Source organism: Hyperolius riggenbachi, chromosome 4 (assembly GCF_040937935.1).
Source record: "Hyperolius riggenbachi isolate aHypRig1 chromosome 4, aHypRig1.pri, whole genome shotgun sequence".
In the NCBI taxonomy this organism is placed as follows: Eukaryota; Metazoa; Chordata; class Amphibia; order Anura; family Hyperoliidae; genus Hyperolius; species Hyperolius riggenbachi.
The window spans coordinates 381956276-381981062 of NC_090649.1; the positions used below are offsets into that span (position 1 = coordinate 381956276).

At 42.0% G+C, this 24787-nt stretch overlaps 1 protein-coding gene and 1 long non-coding RNA gene across 2 annotated transcripts in view; one reads left to right on the top strand and one right to left on the bottom strand.

Annotated features, from left to right (window-relative positions):
• LOC137504825 (latent-transforming growth factor beta-binding protein 1-like) overlaps window positions 1-24787 on the top strand; it is a 458475-nt gene that overhangs the window by 200534 nt on the left and 233154 nt on the right. The gene's annotated exons all lie outside the window — the stretch shown is intronic.
• LOC137504111 (uncharacterized) lies at window positions 928-23997 on the bottom strand. Its single transcript, XR_011019422.1, has 2 exons — window positions 23945-23997; window positions 928-1205 (listed from the first exon to the last, which is right to left on the bottom strand). It is a non-coding gene; the product is annotated as an uncharacterized lncRNA (long non-coding RNA).

The window sequence follows — 24787 nt, forward strand, 5'->3', positions numbered from 1 at the left end:
GATGGCAACCTTAGGTTTGTTTACATGACATCACTCTAAGCGTAACATGTACGCTTAGAGGGACGAATGAGGCAGAAGAAGCAAGGCTTCCGAGATAAGCTGTCTCTTTTTCTGCGGGGGAGAGGGATCAGTGATCGGGCACCATAGCCCGATTCATTGATTCCCAGGCTAACGATCTGCAGCCGGGAGCGCACATGGCCTCCTGGACATAGCTCTACGTCCAGGTGGACAAAGTGGTTAAGTATAACACTGAGTGGGCTGTTACAATGATGTATAGTGATACAATCAATGTATAGTGATACAATCAGCTCTCCTGTGTATTTAATAATGTTTATGTTCTGACTAGAGCATTCTATACAAAAATATTGCACATGAAATACTAAAGCAAATACTGGTAAGTGTTTGCTGCTAAGCAAAATACCTCAAAGAACAGGACCTGCAGCATTTTGGGAGCGTTAGCGCTTCAATGTAAAGTATTGAAACGCTAGCAGAAACGCTCAGCAAAACCTAAACTGAGCGGTTTTGCTAGCGTTTTGCGGTTCAGCACACTGTAACAAAATTAAAAATAATTCACAGGACCAATCAGGATAAAAACTCGAAACGCAAAACGCTACACAACCGCTGAGCAAAAAAATACACTGTTGCAAAACGCGACCGAAAACGTGCATGAATCCGCTTGCAAACCGCTCAGACAAAACGCTAGCGGTTGCGTTTTGCGTTTGCGGTTTTCAGTGGGTTCCAGGCCTCATGGGGGATTTTTATAAAATGACATCGTTCAAGTGGGATCACACCCATAGCACAACATGAGCAAGTCCTTTTCAAAACACAACTGCTTAGTAATGGCTTAGTAACGTACTGCTAGTGGGTTCCAGGCATTAAGGGCTGTTTGTGTGTATTTCTGTTTGTTCACAATGAAGAAATGTAGTGTGTTTTGGCAGCATTTATTCTGTACAATAAAACTTTCTGGGAGTAGGGCATTGAATATTGTGCTTGAGGGTAGGTTGCTTATTTTCAGCACCATAGTCTCTGCAGTGATCATTCTTCTTTTGTGATGTGTGTCCTTGCTCTGTGATATCCCACCTGTGAAATCTTCTTCAGTAGTTTTTCTCCTTCTGCCTCTATTAAACATGGAAATGCTTTTCACATGCTTCCGTGCCACAGAACGTGTTTTGTCAGCTTGTTCTAGGAACAGAAGTCACTGTATTCTAGAAAGAAAGATTGGAATGTATATCTTCAAAATACTTATAACAAACCGGAACTAAACCTTCTCTCACTTGATCTCCTCTCCCCATATTCAACATACCTAAATAGTATTGTTTTACTAATGTACATTGCCATTTAACCTACTTGGGTAGAACTGCAGAATGCATTGTTTTTGTGCATCGCTACTTCTTGTCTCTGAAACACTTTTTCTAATCCTAAATAATTTCCGGCTAAACTTGCTTGGATAAAGATATTTTCATGGAAGATATAGCAGAAATCTTGGGGGGGGGGGGGGGAATGCAGGTTCAGGGGGTCAGTTACTGCTGCTATCTATGGAGCACAGGAGGGTTTCACGTAAGCAACGTAAAGGTCTGTAGCTTATCATGCTTCAGAGGAAGTAGTGCAGGTACCTTTTTATTTGGAAAAAAAACCAAACCATTCAGCATTCATGTCCACTCATGGGGCTCGATTCTCTAAAGTGTGATAACTGGTATCACAGCAGTTATCACGCGAGCTGCCACGCGCAATCAGCGTTACTTCGCATGATAAGCAAAGGTTTGCGCGCAATCACATGCGATTTTTCATGGGAAAAGTGCACGTGATTGCATGCAAACCTTAGCTTATCACGCGAAGTAACGCGGTTTGCATGCTACCCTTAGCGTGCGGCAGATAGAAGTTAACACACTTTAGAGAATCGAGCCCATTGTGTGTTATGAGACTCTCAACCAAAATTGTGTTGCCAAAGATGATCAGAGAAATGCTGATTTTCCAAATTAAAATAAATAAATTTTCATCTGGTATGCAGCCTTAAATAGGGCCAATGAAGTGCAGTAGATGTTGTTCGGCTTAATTCCAAGCCACATACAATTTGGAACAAAGATGGAAATTTAGCACTTGTTAATCACCTCCAGTGTTCATTGTAGTTATGCCTCTTTTTTTACAGAACAATTTAATTTCTTCCTTGATCATAAATGCTCTTACAGATCGGTATTGTATATTTTCGGTGATGAGAAGTTGGTGTAATGCCTCCAAAGAAATGTTAAGGATAGATTAAAGCTGGTCGTATACACATCATTATTTTTGATAGATTTCTGACTGATTAGATCACTGTGATCAAATCTGCCAGTAGTCTATTGTTCCAAAATAAAAGATTATTTGACTTTCAATCAACCTTGGGCAGTTAATTGATTCTATCCAAAGTCTGATGTAAAAGCTCCATACAATGGGGGTGGGGTAAGAGGGGTGGGGAAAGATGGCCCATAGCACTGTGGTTCCATCAATGCTTGACAGAATTTTGCTGAAATCCATCAAAGTGGAGTTTGCCATGTAGGGTAGGGATCAATCACTATCTGATGGAATTCCAATAGGATAGCAATCAATTGGTTTGGACTATTGGCCTATAATCAACTTGTATATGGGCTTCATAAATGATTTAGTCAGTTTGTTGTAAAGTGAGCAGGAAGAACACCTGGTGTCCCAGAGCGCTCAGAGACAGAAGACTGTGTGACATCATAGCCTAGGCTAAGCATCACTAGGGGTGGGGTTACATACTAATATATAGATATAAAAAGTGTTTCTGATGCTGAAACCAAGAAAATGAATTGGATATCCTGACAAAAGTATTACATTCTACTATATATCATTGTAGTTCTTCTATGGTTTTCTGAATAGACCAAAAATTTAAAATGAAATAAATAAATAAAGTAGCAGTAGGGTATTGTTGCTGCCAAAAAGCCCAAAGCTGCCGCTAAGCCCAAGAAAGCCGCCAAGAGCCCCGATAAGAAGGCAGCCAAGCCTAAGGCCGCCAAAAGCCCGGCAAAGAAGGCAGCAAAGCCCAAGAAGGCCGCTCCTAAGAAGAAATAAGCTGCAGCTTATCACTCCATAGACCCTGGTTTAAAACTTCTTGCAAATAAATAAAGATCAGAGAGAAAATGACAGAATTAGGAGGTAATGGATGGAGGAATATCAACAGTGAATACAGATGTCACAATTTGGGCTTGATTCTATCACAGCGGTTATCACGCTGCGCGGCAGCTCGTATGATAACTGCTGTGATAGCAGTTATCACACAATAGTGAATCAAGCCCCTTATCTCTTAACCTACCTGGCAGTATGTTTATTATTAGGACCTGTTTCTGCATACCTCCTAGAGCAGGCATGGGCAAACTCGGTCCTCCAGCTGTTACGGAACTACAAGTCCCACAATGCATTTGCCTTTATGAGTCATGACTGTGGCTGTCAGACTCCTGCAATGCATTGCGGGACTTGTAGTTCCTTAACTGCTGGAGGGCCAAGTTTGCCCATGCCTGTCCTAGAGGTTACCCCGAGTCAGGATTACTGATCCTGGCTTCTTTTTCCCACCCTGAGCCTGACTTGGTTAAATACAGAAAGACAATTTGTACTCATTACACATACAATTTATTTATTTATTTATTTTTTGTGATAGATCAAGCCTGCTAAATAGGGCAGCCACCATATGCCTCTCATCTCAGGTTCCCTTTAAGTTTGTATAGTGGGGGGCATACACTGCACAACATTTTAATAGAATAAATGTAAAGGGGCCCATACACCAAACGATTTTCCCGCCGATGTACAGCCGATTCGATCACAGTGATCGAATCGGCTGTGAAATCGCCGCGCACATCGCTGACAGAACGATCGATTTCCGTCCAAATCGATCGTTCCCGTCGATCCGTCCGTGCAGAAGATTTTTCTCGATCGCCGGCAGGTCGGGAGTGCGTCGATAGCGGCGTTCGAATGCCCGACGACCGATGCAATACAGCGGATATACATTACCGGTTCCGCCGGCGCGACTCCCCTGGTCCCCGCTGTCTTCTTCTCCGCTCCGGGCTCCCGACCGTTCCTGCAGCTACACAGAACTTCCTGTCCCGGCAGGAAGTTTAAACAGTAGAGCGCCCTCACTTCCCCTGGACAGGAAGTTCAGTAGCTGCAGGAACGGTCCAGAGCCCGGAGCGGAGAAGAAGACAGCGGGGACCAGGGGGGTCGCACCGGCGGAACAGGTAATGTACGGGGGGGGGGGGGGGGGGGCGGCAGCTCCACAGATTGTGATTGGTTTCAGGCTGAAATCGATTCACAATCTCTTTGCAGTAAAGGTGGCCATACGATCCCTCTCTGATCAGATTCGATCAGAGAGGGATCTATCTGTTGGTCGAATCTGATGGCAAATCAACCAGTGTATGGCCACCTTTACTGTAGAATCGATTTTAAAAAAATTCCAGCTACAAAAGCTATTCAAAAAGAATGCTCTTTCAATTGGTACCTGTATGCTGGTTTACTAATCCTAGCAAACACAAAGGGTAATCTTGCATTCTTGCATCCAGTTGCCAAAAGTCCTTCATGCACCTGTCCCACATTCACTTTGAGAGAGTAAGGATTGCACCAAACTCAACACCATATTAAAAAGCGCAAAGGGATTAAGCAGGAAGGAAGCATACATTTTACTGCCATCCTTGTCATTCAATGAATCAAAGACTGCTGAGACGAGCTATTGAGACGAATGAAGTGTCATGCAATACCTCTGTGAAGAGAGGAGGAAATATGTGTGTGTGTGTGTGTGTGTGTGTGTGTGTGTGTGTGTGTGTGTGTGTGTGTGTGTGTGTGTGTGTGTGTATGTATGTATGTATGTATGTATGTATGTACAGTATGTGTGTGTGTGTATGTATGTATGTATGTACAGTATGTATGTGTGTGTGTGTGTATGTATGTATGTACAGTATGTATGTGTGTGTATGTGTGTGTGTGTATGTATATATGTATGTATGTACAGTATGTGTGTGTGTATGTATGTATGTACAGTATGTGTGTGTGTATGTATGTATGTACAGTATGTATGTGTGTGTATGTATGTATGTACAGTATGTATGTGTGTGTGTGTATGTATGTATGTATGTACAGTATGTATGTGTGTGTGTGTATGTATGTATGTATGTACAGTATGTATGTGTGTGTGTGTGTGTATGTATGTTAGTACAGTATGTATGTGTGTGTATGTGTGTGTGTGTGTATGTATATATGTATGTATGTATGTACAGTATGTGTGTGTGTGTATGTATGTATGTACAGTATGTGTGTGTGTGTGTGTGTGTGTGTATGTATGTATGTATGTATGTACAGTATATATGTGTGTGTGTGTGTGTGTGTATGTAAGTATGTGTGTGTGCGTGTGTGTAGATGGGGCAACATGGTGACCTGTAGTAATAAACACCCTGGACACTGTAGGAAAAATGAACATGCATTGATATGTGTAAAATATCTATTGATATTTTTTTAAACATATGATTCACCCCCTTCCTTAGCAAATCAGTGTTGCAGAGATAAGGTTTAGCTGTAGGAGTTGAGGTAAGAAACTTGGGGCTTGCAGTAAATACTTGGAATTTAAAAGCTGTCTGCTTAAGTCAGGCTGAGCTTATTTAGTCTAGACAGACCTTTTTCATGCCAAGAATTGCTAGGCTTGGGCCGCCTGTCAGAATTGTTTGATAAAGGCAGGCCGGAATGTTTTACTTTAGAGTGAGCCACATTTCTGGATTCCTGGCACTTCTACACAAGTGAGCTGTAGATAGAGTGTGTACATGGAAGATTTCAGTCATCTTGAATGGCTGGTAGTAGTTACAAAATGAAATGGAACTGTGGCCAGGGAAAACACAAACTGCATGATAACCAAGGGCAATTTATTGCTTGTCAGTGTAGTGACACATAACACTTGCTCTGAACTGGTGCTTATATTCAGTGTCAGTATAGCACTTAAATCTACAAAACCGTGCAGTATTACGTCAACATTATGCCTTATAAGGATCTTAACAGAGAATGTTGATGTGTTTACCCCATGCTGTGCTGCGTAAACCTGAATTGAGAGGGATATGGAGGCTGCCAGAATTATTTCCTTTTAAGCAATACTAGTTGCCTGGCAGTTCTGCTAGTCCTCTTCCTCTAATACGTTTAGCCATAGACCCTGAACAAGCATGCAGATCAGATGTTTCTGACTGGAATCTTACTGGATTAGCTGCATGCTTGTTTAAGGCGTGTGATTCATATACTACTGCAGCCAAAGAGATCAGCAGGACGATACTAGTATTAAAAATAAATATGGCAGCCTCCATATCCCTCTCAGTTCAAGTGTCCATTAATATAGGTTGGCGATTGGCGGTGGCAGCTACAGGACCGCCTAACGCCGATTAGTGTCAGGTCCTGTAGGCGGATATTAGCCAGAATATTTGCCCCTGCTAAGACGCCGCTATCCCGCGGCAGAACGGGGGTAAATTTTGCTGCTCCTGGAGGCAGGGCTAATGGCCACAGCCCTGCCTCTCAGCACGGTGATCAGCACTGATAGACGCGCTGAGAGGCAGGGCTATAGCCGTTAGCCCTGCCTCAACAGGAAGCGCTCCCCGCACAGCACGGAGGGGATTTGGGGGGTAAAGACACCTCGTTCTGCCGCGGGATAGTGGCGTTTTAGCAGGGGCACACATGCCCCTGCTGAATATAAGGTAAAAAGCGAGTTTTATTCTCGCTTCAGACTCTCTTTAAGGACTGGAGGGATAACGTGACACACTCACTGTGAACACTAATTACTACGTGTTAATAAGGCAAGCTTCTTTAGTTACTGTGTGACCCCAGTGGCTCATGCGATACGTGGACCACATCCCCGTGACCCTCTCCACTAGCTTTGATGCTGAACTGCAGTGTATGGCATAATCCGGATTTTCAAATGAAGAAGTCCAGATTCAAGCACCAACACTAATCATGAGCAATTTCTGACTTTTTTATTTTATTTACAATTCAAGCATTTATCTGGTTGAAATAAAGAATCGTTCATAAAAATGTTATATTAAATGGGCACCTTTAGAGTGTATACACACACTCAATTCTGATTGGACAATGACTGGGCAATTTTGCCACTTTCATGTAGTATGAGGGCCAACATATTTTAATGCTATGATCAGACTGTAGATAAGCTCTCATACTACACGAAGTGGTAAAATTGGCCAATCAAAATAGTATGTGTGTATGCGCCCTTACTCTCCACAGCACCGCTTTTTCAAAGGTAAAAGAGAAAAAAATTGCGACCCCAACAACTGTCTACGTCAAAGCCAGGACTGCTGCACTTGTACTACAGTAGTTCCACTACTTCTTTTTTTCTTTTTGAATTGAAATATTTGAAGGATAAACTCTTTTTCATAATTTGATTCTTTATTTGTGCTTTAAACATAAGGACTTCCATTTTTTTTTACTTTACTGCCACTTTAAAGCAGACATTCCTTACATAGTGTGAGATATCTAAACAGTTCATTTAGACACAATTAACAATCTGTGAACGTGTATGATTTCCTTATATGGCTACAAAATTATACTAAACATATCCTGTTTTATTTGTAACACGAGAAGTAGAGCTTTGCAGTCGGTGAGCATTGCTAACATTCTCTACACATGTCGTGCGTAAGAATTTTATTAATTAGCTTGTTTAAATGCATGGGTATAATTGTTATGCAGGGATAGGCCTTTCCGTTCCTGGTTTTGTATTGTTATTCATCAATCTTTGTTGAGACTAATAAGCTTTCTAGGAGCCAAATGTATCCAAGTCTGGCCTTCAACTTTCTCAACATCTTTCATGTATTCTTTCTTTTCACGTCTTTTGAGTCGACTGTGTTAGTATCACTTTGCATTATTTATCAATACATCATTGACAGATTACACAGTTACATGGATTACAGTTTGGTCAAGTTGAATCAATTCTTTGCGCACATGAAGTTTAGTAATGGGCTTTCCCGGTGACACAAAGCCAGCTTATGTATTGCCTGCTTTTTATACCTGCTTTCTGTACCACATAGGATATTTTACACTTTCACTTTAGTCTAACAATCTGATGTCCCTATCACAGTTTAGGACTAGTTTTTGGCAAGTAATCCATATATGTTCCATGTAAACATGAGGAGAATGTATAAACCTCATGCAGTTATCATTGAATGCATTCAAATCGTAAATACTAATGCTACAAGGCAAGATTCCTAGCCACTTATTGACCATGATGTCCTTGCTATTAAATGTGATTAAATGCACCAACAATGTGAATGCAACAAAAAATTGTATATATCACCCAACAGTGGTATTACACATAATAGTGTATATACTTCCTTTAATCATATGACCTCTGCTGAAAGGAAGGATTAAGCTGGCCATACACTGGCCCGATTTGCCGCCGTTTCGACAGCAGATTCGATCACTGGGATCGAATCTGCTGCCAATCGTTCGTGCTACACGCCGAATTTCGATCCATTTCGTCCGATCCCGTCGATCGCTCCGTGCGGAAAATTACCGCCGATCGCCCGCGGGTAGGGAGCGCGTCGCTAGCGGCGTTCGAGTGCCCGATGACTGACGCAATAGAGCGACAATACATTACCTGCTCCGCCGGCGCGACTACCCCCGGTCACCGCTGATCCGTGTCCGCGCTGGTCTCCGGCATGCTTCAGTTCCTCCTGCCCGGCAGGAAGTTTAAACAGTAGAGGGCGCTCTACTGTTTAAACTTCCTGCCGGGCAGGAAGAAGTAAAGCATACTGGACCTGGAGACCAGAGCGGAGACGGGGCAGCGGTGACCGGGAGCAGTCGCACCAGTGGAGCAGGTAATGTATGCGGGCGGGGGGGGGGGGGGGCGGCGGCAGCACCACCACCACCACAACAGATTGTGATCGGTTTCATGCTGAAATCGGTTCACAATCTGTTTGCAGTAAAGGTAGCCATACGATCGCTCTCTGATCAGATTCGATCAGAGAGGGATCTATCTGTTGATCGAATCTGATGGCAAATCGACCAGTGTATGGCTACCTTTAGAGTTCAGGGAGAGCTGCTAAGTTGCTGTCTATTCCTGAATACACCCCAAGGGTGTAAGCTGCTCTTAAAAGCTTAATAGTGTCTGTTCCAGCAAAGACCTTGATTTGGAATACTTGTTTCTTAACAGGTGCTCCAAGTCCAAAGTGTCTGCTGGAACAAACACTATTTTATTAACTTGAGGAAGTGGGTAAAAGCCAGGAAACTCGTCATTTGTGACAAGTAAAAATGTTTTCTATACGGCAGGAGTGCCTCATCTGAGGTAAGACCTTTACTCCCAATAGCTTTTAACAGCTGTATATACCTTGGGGTTCCCCCATCCCACGCATTATATTAACAATCCCCCAATTAGGGAGTCTACCCTGTGGTATTGTCCAGTGCACCCAAAGAGAAGAACATGGAATTCTTCACATGTCTTTAATTGTGGTTGCCTCTAACAACCCATCTTTGTAAGCAGTATTCTACTTTCCTTTTGTTGAATTGCTTTACTCATGTTCTATGTTTATGTTATTTTCAGGCGCTCCTAGCTTGCTTATGCTGCGGCTCAGACTCTGTTTTGTTATTTGATCTAAGGAAGCCCACTGTGTTCTGCGAAACACGTTATCATGTCTGATTATTATTATTTTTTTTTTAATTTTCATTGCCTCTTCTTTTAGAGGTAAGACAGTTATCTTATCATTTATTTCATCCATTGTTATTTTTGGGGCACCTTCTCTCTCCCAGTTATCGCTTATACAGCCCCCCACTATATTGGGAGTTGTTACTAGTTTTTGTTTATTGAACTTCAACAATATTTTTACCCTGGGGTGTGACCTGTTTGATTAAAGATTAGAGAACCTGAGTGAGGACGGGACTTCCTCACCTGCCATTATACTGTGGTTGCTGGTTTTGCAACCTAAATTTGTGAGTTGCCTTGACTACTCTCTAGTATTTCAAGATATAATGACATGTAATTCATTGTGTGTAGATTTTAGCTATGTCTGGAATGTCTCATTTGTAGAGGTAAATCTCTGCAGTGTGACATGCTAAGAATAGTGTAATATTGAAGCAGAGTTATATGAAAAGCCTGTCAGGTTTCACATACATTTTTATGTTGCACATAAGTTACATTTCCTCTGCTCTCTGCAGACAGTTCAGTCAGAGAAACAGCAGCTGCTGAGAGCTTTCTCTCTCACACACAGGGTTAACAGATGCATTGTGAGGGAATCCCCCTCCCCTCATGGTTTACTCTGCCGTCAGATTAGAGCAGACTGCAGTCAGTTAAGAGTAAAATTTAACAGCAAAAGCAAATGAAATGTATACATCAGGAATGAATCGGACAGAGAAGTGAAAAGAATGGGAGAGTGACATTCATCAGGGGATGTATTGTGTCCAAAGGAGTCCAATAACTTTCTAGTGGATACAAAAGAAAAAAAACACAGAAACACTGCTGGAGGGGCTCACTTTTTCTTGAGATATATTTTATGCATCATCTTCCTGGCTTGAAAGTGTACCCAAGGTAAGGTAAAATAAAATAAAAATAGATACATATCTAAGAAGAGGGAAGCCTCTGGTTCCTTCAGAGTTTTCCTATGTCCTGGCTCCCAGCACTACAACGTGCCAACCCCCAGGACATATCCAACAAGAGCTTGTCAGATATGTTATGTGGTTGCGCTCCTCGTCACGCACAGACGCTGCCGTATTGTGCCTGCACGAGTATGGCAGTATCTACACAGTAAGCCAGAGCTGCTTGTCCACAAGCTGCTTTGTGCTACTGCGCAGGTGCGGCTGTACTTGTGCAGGTGCCACACGACTGTACTTGTGCATGAAGAGGGGCCCGGACACAATCTTCAAAAGGGTTCCAGGCAGTGGTGTTGGTCTCCAGGATGTGGGAAGCCTAACGATATTCCAGAGGCTTCCCCCTTCCTAGGTGAGTACCTCATTTTTTTATTTTAATTTGCCTCTTGGTTTGCTTTAAAAACTCAAAATTCACTGCTTTGCTATATGTTTTTCCATGTATTAAGTGTCTTTACACCAAACTTTTTTGATTTCAAAACTTTTATTGAACATTTCAGGTACTGGTATACTGTAACAAAGTTTAACAGTAGTGCAAGTGTGCGCACATGAAAGGACATGATTATGCATATTAGCAACTCCAATAGCTATCAAACTTCTTATACTGGAGAGGCCTAGGCCACGCACGTCAAAAAAGTGCAATCAACGTTTCCACCAATATTTTTTATTAATTCATCCAGACCTTGTTAATCCTACAATCTCTCTGTCAATCCTCATTTCAACCTGCTTATTTAGGATGGATTCCTGCTACAAAACTGAGTATATTCTTCTGGAAGAAATATTATATCTTCAGCCCTCAATTTTGCAATTGCCATGAGTTAGCTGATCATTTTGAAGTGGCTAAACTCCTAAAATCCTATAGCAAAGCTTCCAGTGGCCTGTAATGACTGTAATAACTATGTCCTCACCAGTGTTATATATGCAGTCTTAGAATTTGAGACTCTTAGAACCAGGCCTCATGGAATGACCCCACGACTTGCCATCCCATCTGCCCCTGGAGTATGATCTCACTAGATTTCATCATTGGTCTGCCTCACCCTGAAAGTTTTACAGTCTTGGTAGCAGCAGACCGTGTAATGAAAATAGCACACTTAATACCCATGAGGGATACACCTTCTGTTACAGCCATTTTTTCTTAAAGAGACTCTGTAACAAATTGTTTATCTTTATTTCTTCTATGCTATAAGTTCCTATGTCTTTTCTAATGTGGTCTGGCTTACTGCAGCTTTTCCTAATTGCACAGTAGCTGTGTTATCTCTGTTATATGATCTAATCTTCTCTCTATAGTCGGCACAGTCAGGCTGAGGCAGTCAGACTGGAATGTGCAGGGCTGCTTGTGATTAGCTAGAAGCTGTACACACCCCCTGCAGGCTCTGTGTGACTAACACACTCTGCTTAGCTGAGCCTATTAGAAGCTGGTTAGTTTGTTTGTAAACACTGCCTAAAACTGGCAATTACAAGCCAGGTTTGCAGCAGAGAATGGCAGAAACAGCACAGAGGGGACCAGGAGCACATAATGAATAGAATGGTATGCTTTTTATTGTAAGAATTTCAGAGTACAGATTCTCTTTAAAGACGTTGCTAGGATTCATGGTGTTGCATCTAAATTCTGGTTGAACTTATCTAAGTAATAGTGTGTCTGTACCATCCAGCCATCATCCATAATCCAATGGATAGATCAAAAAATAATTTATCTTTTAGAATAATTAGGTCGCCTTACTACCATTTGGTGAATTTGCTTTCAACAGTGCCACCATTCTGCCACTAAGCAAACCGACTTATTTGTTTCTTTGCTTTTTCCTAGCTTTAATCTGGAATCGGCAGTTTGAAAATATCAAGTATCTACAATATTTAATTGCTACGAGCTCAGTCTATGGTTACTGTAAGTGTGAGGCAGATAGGAACAGGAGGAGGGAATTCTGACTTCCAACCTAATGACCTTGTCTGGCTTTCTTTGTCTAATCTTAGACTTTGATCTCCATCCAAAATGTTTGGCACAAAGTGCATTGGCCCTTTTCCTATTTTTAATAAAGTGAACTAAGTGGCTTTTAAACTCTTTTCCTAACTCCCTCCATATCCATCTCGTGTCTCCTGCTCGAAGAAAATAATACCAGACAAAAGTCCTCCTCCCATATTTGTCTAAAATGTTGATGGCAACAAAGAGTTTGTAGTAAAGAAAATTCTGAATAGTAGAAAAAAGAAGAGGTACCTTACAAAATCTTTTCAAATAGAAGGGTTTTGGACCTAAATAAAATTTGTGGAAACCCTTCTGTAAGTTTCGCACTTCCAGACTGGTGAGTCTTCAGTAGACTTCATCCAGAAAAAAACAGCCCTGGAAGGTTTATAGGAGCTGCTCCTAGAGGTGGGGGAAAATGCCATACCTATTCTTGCAGTTTCCAGGTGTCCATGCGACCACCTGCATGTGTTGCCAGCCACGGTCCTATGACCCTATACTACGTATACAAATAGAACAATTTACATGTGTGCATGGTGGTGGCACTGGAGGATGCACACCAAAACATCAGTCTCCTAATTATATCGGGCCGCACTCTGCACCGAGTGCTGAAAGTTCTTAACTTGCTAGTGTGTTTCTTCTCTTGTGTTGTTTATTACTTGGCCCATTTAATTATTCTTGAATACCTGCTCTTATTGCCAGCCTTAGCTTGCCTGACTACCCATTAACCCTTCCTGCCTGACTATTCTTAACCACATAAGGACCACAGTCTTTTTGCCCCTTAAGGACCAGAGCCTTTTTTTCCATTCAGACCACTGCAGCTTTAACGGTTTATTGCTCGGTCATACAACCTACCACAAATGAATTTTGCCTCCTTTTCTTGTCCCTAATACAGCTTTCTTTTAGTGCTATTTGATTGCTGCTGTGATTTTTAGTTTTTATTATATTCATCAAAAAAAGACATGAATTTTGTCAAAAAAATGATTTTTTTTAACTTTCTGTGCTGACATTTTTCAAATAAAGTAAAATGTCTATATACATTTTTGTCCAAATTGATTCTGCTACATGTCTTTGATAAAAAAAAATCCAATAAGTGTATATTTATTGGTTTGGGTAAAAGTTATAGCGTTTACAAACTATGGTGCCAAAAGTGAATTTTCCCATTTTGAAGCATCTCTGACTTTTCTGAACACCTGTCAGGTTTCATGAGGTGCTAAAATTCCAGGATAGTATAAATACCCCCCAAATGACCCCATTTTGGAAAGAAGACATCCCAAAGTATTCACTAAGAGGCATGTGAGTTCATAGAAGTTTTTATTTTTTGTCACAAGTTAGCGGAAAATGACACTTTGAAAAAAAAAAATAGACAATTGTGTGTAAAAAAAATCAAAAAAATCTCATTTACAGAGAGATTTCTCCCACCCAGCATGGGTATGTGTAAAAATACACCCCAAAACACATTATACTACTTCTCCTGAGTACGGTGATACCACATAAGTGACACTTTTTTGCAGCCTTGGTGCGCTAAGGGGCCCAACGTTCTATGAGTACCTTTAGGATTTCACAGGTCATTTTGAGGCATTTAGTTTCTAGATTACTCCTCACGGTTTATTTTTATTTTTTGTCACAAGTTAGCGGAAATTGATTTTATTGTTGTTTTTTTTTTTCACAAAGTGTCATTTTCCACTAACTTGTGACAAAAAATAAAATCTTCTATGAACTCACCATACTACTAACGGAATACCTTGGGGTGTCTTCTTTCTAAAATGGGGTCACTTGTTGGGTTCCTACACTGCCCTGGCATTTTAGGGGCCCTAAACCGGGAGTAGTCTAGAAACCAAATGCCTCAAAATGACCTGTGAATAGGACGTTGGGCCAAGTGTCACACATGAGGTATCGCCGTACTCAAGAGAAGTAGTATAATGTGTTTTGGGATGTATTTTTACACATACCCATGCTGGGTGGGAGAATATCTCTGTAAATGACAATTTTTTTATTTTTTTTTACACACAATTGTCCATTTACAGAGGGATTTCTCCCACCCAGCATGGGTATGTGTAAAAATACATCCCAAAAAACACATTATACTACTTCTCCTGTTACGGCAATACCACATGTGTGACACTTTTTTTGCAGCCTAGGTGCGCTAAGGGGCCCAACGTCCTATTCACAGGTCATTTTGAGGCATTTGGTTTCTAGACTACTCACAGTTTAGGGCCCCTAAAATGCCAGGGCAGTATAGGAACCCCACAAGTGACCCCATTTTAGAAAGAAGACACCCCAAGGTATTCCGTTAGTAGTATGGTGAGTTCATAGAAGATTTTATTTTTTTGTCACACGTTAGCGTAAATTGATTTTTATTGTTTTTTTTCACAGTGTCATTTTCCACTAACTTGTGACAAAAAATAAAATCTTCTATGAACTCATCATACACCTAATGGAATACCTTGGGGTGTCTTCTTTCTAAAATGGGGTCACTTGGCGGGGTTCCTATACTGCCCTGGCATTTTAGGGGCCCAAAACTGCGAGGAGTAGTCTGGAAACCAAATGCCTCGAAATGACTGTTCAGGGGTATAAGCGTCTGCAAATTTTGATGACGGGTGGTCTATGAGGTGCCGAATGTTGTGGAACCGGTCATAAGCAGGGTGGCCTCTTAGATGACAGGTTGTATTGGCACTGAAGTGCAGGAAGTGCAGGATGTTCTCAAATTGTGACCTGGACATGGCAGCAGAGAACATGGGCATGTGATGTATTGGGTGCGTAGACCAATAAGACCGCAATACATTATTTTTGACTAGACCCATGTTAAGGAGAAGGCCCCAAAAAAATGTTACGTTCGGAAACTTGGATTGGTTTCCACTGAAAGGGCTAGGCGTGGTAGCTTCTTGGATTGGCGGTTGCGTACTGTGTGACATAACGGTTGGTCTCAGCCACAATTAAGTCGTAGAGACCAGCAGTGATCAGGAAAAAAAATTCTGTCACTGCGGTGGGGCGGGTGAGGGTTTGGCCGGTTGATCAGAAGCCCGCAGGGGGCAGATTAGGGCCTGATCTGATGGATAGGAGTGCTAGGGGGTGACAGGAGGTGATTGATGGTTGTCTCAGGGAGTGATTAGAGGGGAGAATAGATGCAATTAATGCACTGGGGAGGTGAACGGAAGGGGTCCGGAGGGGGATCTGAGGGTTTGGCCGAGTGATCAGAAACCCACACGGGGCAAATTAGGGCCTGATCTGATGGGTAGGTGTGCTAGGGGGTGACAGGTGGCGACAGAAGGTGATTGATGGGTGTCTCAAGGTGTGATTAGAGGGGGGAATAGATGCAAGCAATGCACTGGCGAGGTAATCAGGGCTGGGGTTTGAGGGCGTTCTGAGGGTGTGGGCGGATGATTGGGTTCCCAAGGGGCAGATAGGGGTCTGATCTGATGGGTAGCAGTGACAGGGGGTGATTGATGGGTGATGAGTGGGTGATTCGAAGGGAGAACAGATGTAAGCAATGCACTTTGGAGGTGATCTGAGGGTGGGTCTGCGGGCGATCTGATGGTGGGGGTGGGTGATCAGATGCCCGCAAGAGGCAGGTTAGGGTCTGATCTGATGGGTGACAGTGACAGATGGTGACGGGGTGATTGATGGGTGGTTGACAGGTGATTGACAGGTGATCAGTGGGTGAATACAGGGGAGAATGGATGTATACAGTACACAGGGGAGGGGTGTCTGAGGGCATTCTGAGGGTGTGGGCATGTAATTGGGTGCCCAAGGTGCACATTCGGGTCTGATCTGATGGTTAGCAGTGACAGGGGGTGATTGATGGGTGATCAATGGGTGATTTAGAAGGGAGAACAGATGTAAACAATGAACTTTGGAGGTGATCTGAGGGTGGGTCTGCGGGCGATCTGAGGGTGCGGGCGGGTGATCAGGTGCCCGCAAGGGGAAGGTTAGGGTCTGATCTGATGGGTGTTGGTGACAGGTGGTGACAGGGGGTGATTGATGGGTGATTGACAGGTGATCAGTGGGTGATTACAGAGAAGAATAGATGTATACAGTACACGGGGGGGGGGGGGTCTGGGGAGGATCTGAGGGGGTGGGGTGATCAGGAGCCTCCAGGGGGCAGTTTAGGACCTAATCTAAAAAATAGCAGTGGCAGATAGTGACAGGGAGTGATTGATGGGTGATTAGAGGGGTGATTGGGTGTAAACAGGGGTCTGGGGGGTGGGTGGGGGGTGGTCTGAGGGGTGCTGGGGGCGATCAGAGGGCAGAGGGGGCCGGATCAGTGTGTTTGGGTGCAGACTAGGGTGACTGTCTGCAGCCTGCCCTGGTGGTTTCTCGATCACTGGGACCACCAGGGCAGGAGGCAGGAGGCAGCCTGTATAATACACTTTGTACACATTACAAAGCGTATTATACGCTTTGTATGCGTCGATCGAGAGGTTAATAACCCACCGGCGCTTACGAACGGCCGGCGGGTTAGAGCGGCGGGTGGGCGGAGCCTATCGCTGGTGGCAGATCGCGTCACCAGTGACGCGATCGCTGCATAATCACGCCCCCCGCTGTTCCGCCGATCGGCTGTCAGCGGTCCTTAAGTGGATAATCTGTGTTTCGCTTACCTCTGCCCACATAATGTTACTACCACCTGCTGTTCAATAGTGCAGTTCAGTCTCCAAAACTTCTTGCGCTATTATCTGTGAGGTACATCATGGGGCCATGACCAGGGAGTCCTGCATAAAAGTATTCCGTTACCACGAGGGTTACCAGTCCATAATCTCTTGTTGTTAGTGAGTATATTAACATGAAAATAGATATCCACTTCATTTTGCTAATTGGTTCTGCATGAGTGTTTCTCTTATCCAATACCCAGAAAGATCTATGTTACCCCATTGTGCCTGACTGTAGAGCAGACATTGCAGCCTGTCTCTGGGGATGTATAATAGTAATAATTTGTCTATTTTACAGGATTCATTATTTTGCTTTTATATGCTATCAACGGCAGAACATTGCTAAAAGATGACGACACTGCATTAATGTAAGCAGAAAAATAGCGGGCCAGAAGGAATTCAGTCTGAATTGTGATTTATTTAGTGTCTTGGAATTAGATGCATTCATGGAGTTTCTTACTGGCTCTGTGAGAGACAACACGAATGTGATTATTATGACTGTCTAGTATCAAAATAATTATAGTAACATAAGGAAATGACTGTAGTAAATGTATCCAAGTCATTAACTGCAGAGATCAAGATCTCAAGAGACAACAGTGTTGTGATCATAATCACTGCTTTTCTTTTCTTTTAACTAAAGCATGATATAAGAGCCCTAAGACACTATAAAGAAAACAGTTTCCACCAAGTCCCATGGTGGACGTCTTTATATTTTCTTCCTCTCCCTGCCCTCTGTTAGGGATATTTATATTCTTTCCTGTCTTCCTTTGGTAACCCTAAACTATTGGAAATGTGTTAATATTTTAATTCCAACAGAGCATGATATGGCGTTTGTGTAAATAGATTATTAGGCAACCCAATCCTGACAGAGATATAATATGCTGCTTACAATAAAAAATAAGGCATCGGACAACACCCTTAAATATTGAACATTCCATTTTTATGTAGCTATTACATTAGATCATACTTGTGGGGAAACTGATGGCAAAGCCATTGCTTGGAGCCTATTGTAAGACTTTGCCTTCTTATCTTCTCCAGATCTGCCACTTTTTAATACTTTGCATGATTTACTATTCAAATTCATATCACTTATTCAATCACATTTCGATGATTTTTAGATCGATTGCCATGTAAAGTATGGCAAATCGACCTAACAATCCATCGAAAACGTGAATCGAACATGTCGGAAATAATCGAATTGATGTGTATTGACGGACGCAACGAACGCATGGTGTGTAACCAGCATTAGACAGCCCGTGAGGTCTATACAATAGCTGTTCTGTGTTTTCGCAACCATATTCCATGAACGTCTAAAAGGTTTTTAATGCAAAACTATTTCACCCTGCAGTGGTTGTCCATAGACATATTTGTGGCCCCATAGTCCTTTGCTATAAATGTCTAAAAGATCATTCAGTACAAAGTTTCAGTGCCAAGTTTCTATTTTACTTGAAATAGGCAACTCATTGTAAGTTGATGCAGAAATATGCAAATGTTACTGCAAATCTATGCAGCTTGAATAAGGACCTGTGAAATGCTTTTACTGCAAGATTTGATTAGTCCTTTTTACAATAGATTTTCATAATAATTAGTATAATTCTATATGATAATTAGTATAATTCTCAATCATTTCAAAAGTATTTGTACCTCAATAACAACCCTACTGAATAATTTGGACTTTGGCACATGTAGATTTCGACATGATATTTAATAAACACATTACAAATATAGCTTGCATTGGCGTGTAGCTTTTGTAAAAAAAGATACCTGGCAGTGTAGACTAATTTCACATATTGTGCAATCGTCCTGTAGCGAGAGATCCCGGGGCAGAGGACAAAGTACAGGGAGTCCCCGACATCACGGCGGGTCGCCGGCTCCTATCGGCGGGGGCGTTAGTAAGTTGGGGACTTCCTTTATTTGGCATATAAGACGCAGGAACTTCTTTCCCCATTTTTGGGGGAGAAAAAGTGTGTCTTGTATGCCAAAAAATACGGTATATAACCTGGCAGCAGTTTGTTTCTGCATGAGTTAAACCAAATAATGATTTTTGAAAGGTACGTGCACACATGCAACAATTGTCATCAGAAACAGCCGATAACGACTGTGTAAGCTGACAATCATTCTATGTGTACAGTGGCCATCGATCGATTCTTCTTGGGCGTCGTTAAGGATTTGTCCTGCCGGATTCTTAACGGCGCGCAAGCACAACCAATCACAATATTATCATTAAAATTATTGCTGCACATAATACTTTAGCTTAGTAATTCAGACTTTCATTTCCCACCACAGAGTGTGTGTGTGTGTGTGTGTGTGTGTGTGTGTGTGTGTGTGTGTGTGTGTGTGTGTGTGTGTGTGTGTGTGTGTGTGTGTGTGTGTGTGTGTGTGTGTGTGTGTGTGTGGTGTGGTATGTGTGTGTGTGTGGTGTGGTATGTGTGTGTGTGGTGTGGTGTGGTGTGGTGTGTGTGTGGTGTGTGTGTGGTGTGTGGTGTGTGGTGTGTGGTGTGTGGTGTGTGGTGTGTGGTGTGTGGTGTGTGGTGTGTGGTGTGTGGTGTGTGGTGTGTGGTGTGTGGTGTGTGGTGTGTGGTGTGTGTGTGTGTGTGTGTGTGTGTGACAATGGAATCTAAGCATCATGCAGTCTTTGTAGTCAAACTGTTCTTGATAGTTGAGGTTTCTTTTACTACCCTATACATCTCTGTGAAATTGAAGGATTCTCTACCAGATGTGTTAATCTTTTTCATTGCTGGGAGCCTGCAATACATTATAGTAAAGTAACCCCTCCGTGGAAGAACTGGATTGAGGTTATGTTTATGTCTCTTCAGCTGCATATATATGTCAAGTCACCAAGAAGAGGTGAAATGCAAAACTGGAGCATGCTGCCACTGATTTCATTTTTGACTATTAAGCTATATTTTGAACAAAGTGGTCAAAATAGCATTTCCCCAAGCAAAGCACAACAACAAAAACAACCCATAAAAACTCAGTTTGCAGCTGTGTATGAAGTAACATTGTCTTTTCTAGATTTTAGATATACTGTATTTACACATAGAGTTCTGGTATTTCAGAATATGCACTATATTTACCTTTAAAAAAATGGCTACCGCAATGCACCACACCATTGCACATACTTTAGTACATGCAGCAGACTGTGTCGACAGGGAAACTGGAGGCAACCCGCTCCCAAAAAGCCGCACCCCTCAGTCATGTGCACACTGCCAGACAAGAATTACGATACCTGAAAATCTGCATCTGTGTGGGTGCACCACACTGCAAATGCGAGAAAAATTAAAAACGCACTACTGCTTCTGCGTCAGCTTGACAACTTCCTCTGCATCGCATCACAGGAAGTGTTACATGTTCAGTTGACTTTAATGGCCACTGCAGTGAGATGCAGTAGGAGGAGATGAAGGTGACGCTATGCAACACAACCTACACAGTGTGAAAGGGGCCTGAAACAATTCTGACTTGAGATTGACATAATATAGAAACTAAAATTACCTCCTGACCCACAAGCATTGTAGATGAGTTAAAGTACGGTTCTGCAATGTTGTCTAGCTCAGGATAATTTAACTAGCTTACACTAAAAGGTTAGGTATTCTGCTGACTAATTTTCTTATTTTTTTATTACATTCAAATTTTATAATTACCATGACTACTTAAATATATTAGTCCACATGTTTTATGGCAGATCATGTAATACAGCAGCAATTTTGTTTTTTGTTTTGCACTAAAAACGGATCTGTGCCAACAAATGCTTTTTGTGTTCTATTAATAAACACCATGAACATTCCATGAAAACATACAAATGTTGAGAAACATATTTCTTGCTCTGAATATTCAAAATTGGCTTTAGGCTCAGTTTGCACTAGACCCCATATCAGACTACAGTGGAAGACAAGTCAATGTATCCTGTGATAAAACTTGGGTACAGTCAAACACATACTGATTTGTCCATTCTTTTGTATTTGTTGCAGTGACAGAACACAAAGCCCTAACCTTTATTATTTTAAAGGACAACAGATGGAAGTTGGACATGTCATAATAGCAATATATTGTATTTTTTGGACTATAAGACTCTTCAGACTATAAGATGCACCTAGGTTTAGCGGACAAAAGCCAGGGAAAAAACATATTAAACCTGGTGGTGCGTCCATGGTGCAGGGGCATCTTATGGACCTTTTTCTCCCAATTATTATGTCCCCGCCCGTACTTTTTTTGTACCTCTTGTGTCCCCCTCTGTCTCTCTGTTTCCTCCTCTGTCCCCCTGTGTCCTTGTTTGTCCCCCTTTGTCCTCCTCTGTCCCCTGTATACATATGTACAGCCAGTATGGTGCAGCCGCTCCGATCAATGGGAAGTAGCCGCACATAGCCTTCAACAGGGTTCAGGAAGCCATCTACCAATCAGACGGAGGCGCTGCCCCACACCAACTGCCCACTTCTCCCTTTCTTAATTGGAGCCGATGGCCTGGTGGCAGGACCACGGCTTCGTCAGTGGGGCAGATCACTGCACTCCTTCAGTTGCAGTGACCTATCAGATGCAATTTCCTCCAATTACAAAAGGGAGCAGTGGGCGACCGTGTTTGGCGGGTCTGGGGCAGTTCCCCCCGCCTGATTGATAGATGGCTATTTGTAGCCTGCTGAAGGCTATGTGTGGCTGCTTTCTATTGCTCAGAGTAGCATGCACTCTCTGTAGCCTCAAGCCACCACCTTTCTGACACACAGTGACTGGACACCTGGGTCTGGTGTGAATATGTCAGGACTAATATGTAATATCTAAAATGCACATTCCTCCTCCCCTTCCACCCCTTTGGGGTAGAAAAAGTGCATCTTATTTTCCAAAAAGTACAGTAATCCTTACATGTTCAATGAAATGAATAGATCTGAATAGGGTTTGGTGCCATGGATGGTGGCACTGTCACTGTCCATTGCATGAAGTGTGGATCCAGCCTAAATCCAGTGTTAAAGAGAATCTGTACTCTAATATTCTTACACTAAAAAGCATACCATTCTATTCCTTATTTTCTCCTGGGCCCCTCTGTGCTGTTTCTGCCACTCTCTGCTGCAATCCTGGCTTGTAATTAACAATTTTAGGCAGTGTTTACAAACAAACTAACCAGCTTCTAATAGGCTCAGCTAAGCATAGTGTATGAGTCATTCAGAGTATGCAGGGGGCCTGCAGAGGGTGTGTATCGCTTCTACCAATCACAAGCAGCCCTGCACATTCCACACAATCAAGCTTTAGCCCGACAAACAGGACAGAGGAAAGATACATTGATTTATTACAGAGACAGTGCAGTTAGGAAAGACTGCAGTAAGCCAGAGCAGATTAGAACAGGCATAGGAACTTATAGGATAGAAGAACTAAGGCTGAAAAATTTGTTACAGAGTCTCTTTAACGTGTTCCTTAGAAATTAGATGCTGGCCATTTTCAAAAATGACATGATGGACAAATTACACAGCTGTTTGTCTGTGCTCTGGCTGTTGGTATTGACATGAGACATCTGTAGTATATAGTAATCCTGTCTTCATTTTGGTGAAGGAAGTGGCAGGAAGAGAAAACCGTTACGGTTTATTTGTGTGTGTATAAATTTACACAAAATGTACAATTCATTATTTTTGTTAGCAATTGCAGAATGCAGTTAATAAAGCTTTGTAATATAAAATGGTGCAGACTGATTTATTGTGTAGCAAATGTATTAAAACTGGTGTTTTGATACTAAAATTCAAGTAAAACTGGTCCATAAGTGCTGCTGCTGATAAAATCAGCCATTCAGAATTCTTGACCTGGGCACTAGTTTAGCTTAAAGCGGAATATAACCCTGCATTTCAACTTTGCTCTAAAATATTATTTACAGCATATTATATGCAAAAGGCATTTTTTTTTTTACTAGACCAGCATTGGAAGGGTTAAACACAGAGGTTTAAAGTTCCGTGGAGAGATATGCAGAAGTTCAGATAGATACATTCTATTTAGTTGAATGTATCTATTGATACATGTTACACACTTTTTGGCTGTCCTCCAAGCTCCTTCTCAGTGAGAGAGAGTGAGTCACATTCAACACTTAGATACATTTATGTAAACAAAATGTATCTATTTCAGCTTCGGATGCGTCTACAGAAATCTCCAGGAACTTTAAAGCCCTGTGTAACCCTTCCAATGCTGGTCTAGTAAAAAAAAAATGCTGGTTGCATATAATATACTGTAAATAATGTTTTAGAGCAAAGTTGAAATGCAGGGTTATATTCCGCTTTAACCTAAACTAGTGCCCAGGTCAAGAATTCTGAATGGCTGATTTTATCAGCAGCAGCACTTATGGACCAGTTTTACTTGAATTTTAGTATCAAAACACCAGTTTTAATACATTTGCTACACTGTGTGGCTGTTAGATATTATTTATTTTCGAATACCATATTAGGATTGTCAGTTTTTCAAAGTTAACCTGCTGTAGAAATCATGTGGCATAACCGCAAACCCAAGTTTTGGACCTGGCTGTATTTAATTACTGCATTGATTAACCAATGTAAAGGCTCACTGGGATTGTCTTAGGGGTCTGCTACAGATCACGGCAACATTAATGCCCTCTATTTATGATTATTTAATTTTTCTTATGGATATACATCTACATTGCACACACGTTATTTTACAATAGTGTCTCTTCAACTTTGGACATACCCTGTTTCGTACAGATTCCTGCGCATCTATACATATTTCTCACCACACTTTACTATTTAACACTACATATCACCCCCACGTTTACCTTGCTTTACTTGACACTATAAGTAACACAAAGGGTCCTTTTACACTATATCAGTTGCTGTCAGTTATAACTGAAAGGACTACTGATGTGAAAAGTCATGTATATGTTTCCCTATGGCCTCTTTCACACTATACGCTGCAAAACTTAAACTTTTTCACAATGTACTGCTATGGAGAGTTAAAACGCATTAAAACTCAACACAATGCACAATACAAAGGGCCTTTAGAACACATTCACAGTGGCTGTTAAATTGTGCTCCCCTGTGGCCTAATGCTAGTCATGCATGAATGGATATGATATTTTTAAATCTTTGATCTTAATATGATCAACGAAGTATACAATACATTTCAATGTACAGACAGCTAAAAATTTCCAAAAATGACAGTAAGATCAAACTGCAGCCCTTTGTGGTTATGACTGCCATGTACTTCCTTTAGAGCAGGGCTGTGGAGTCAATTTTTGGGTACCTGGATCGGAGTAGCTGGTTTCATAAGCTGAGGTGTAGGATGACTTTTGTACCCACTCCATAGCCCTGCAAAGGCTGTGGAGCCAAAGTCGAGGAGTTGAAGCAATTTTGGGTACCTGGAGGTTTCATAAATCGAGGCGTCGGATGATATTTTTTACCAGCTCCATAGCCCTGCTTTGGAATACAGATTGATCTTTTTGCATGGGTATTTCCACTCAGCTGAAGTCATTGTTACTCATTTTCAGCCCCTGGACAGTCTTATTGATTGACATTAAACACTCCTGCTGCCAATTTCTGTTAGAAACATCATGGAACGCTTGTGTTATTCCCGGTGTAATTCAAATTTCCTGTTAATTTTTCTTCTGTTAATTGTCTCA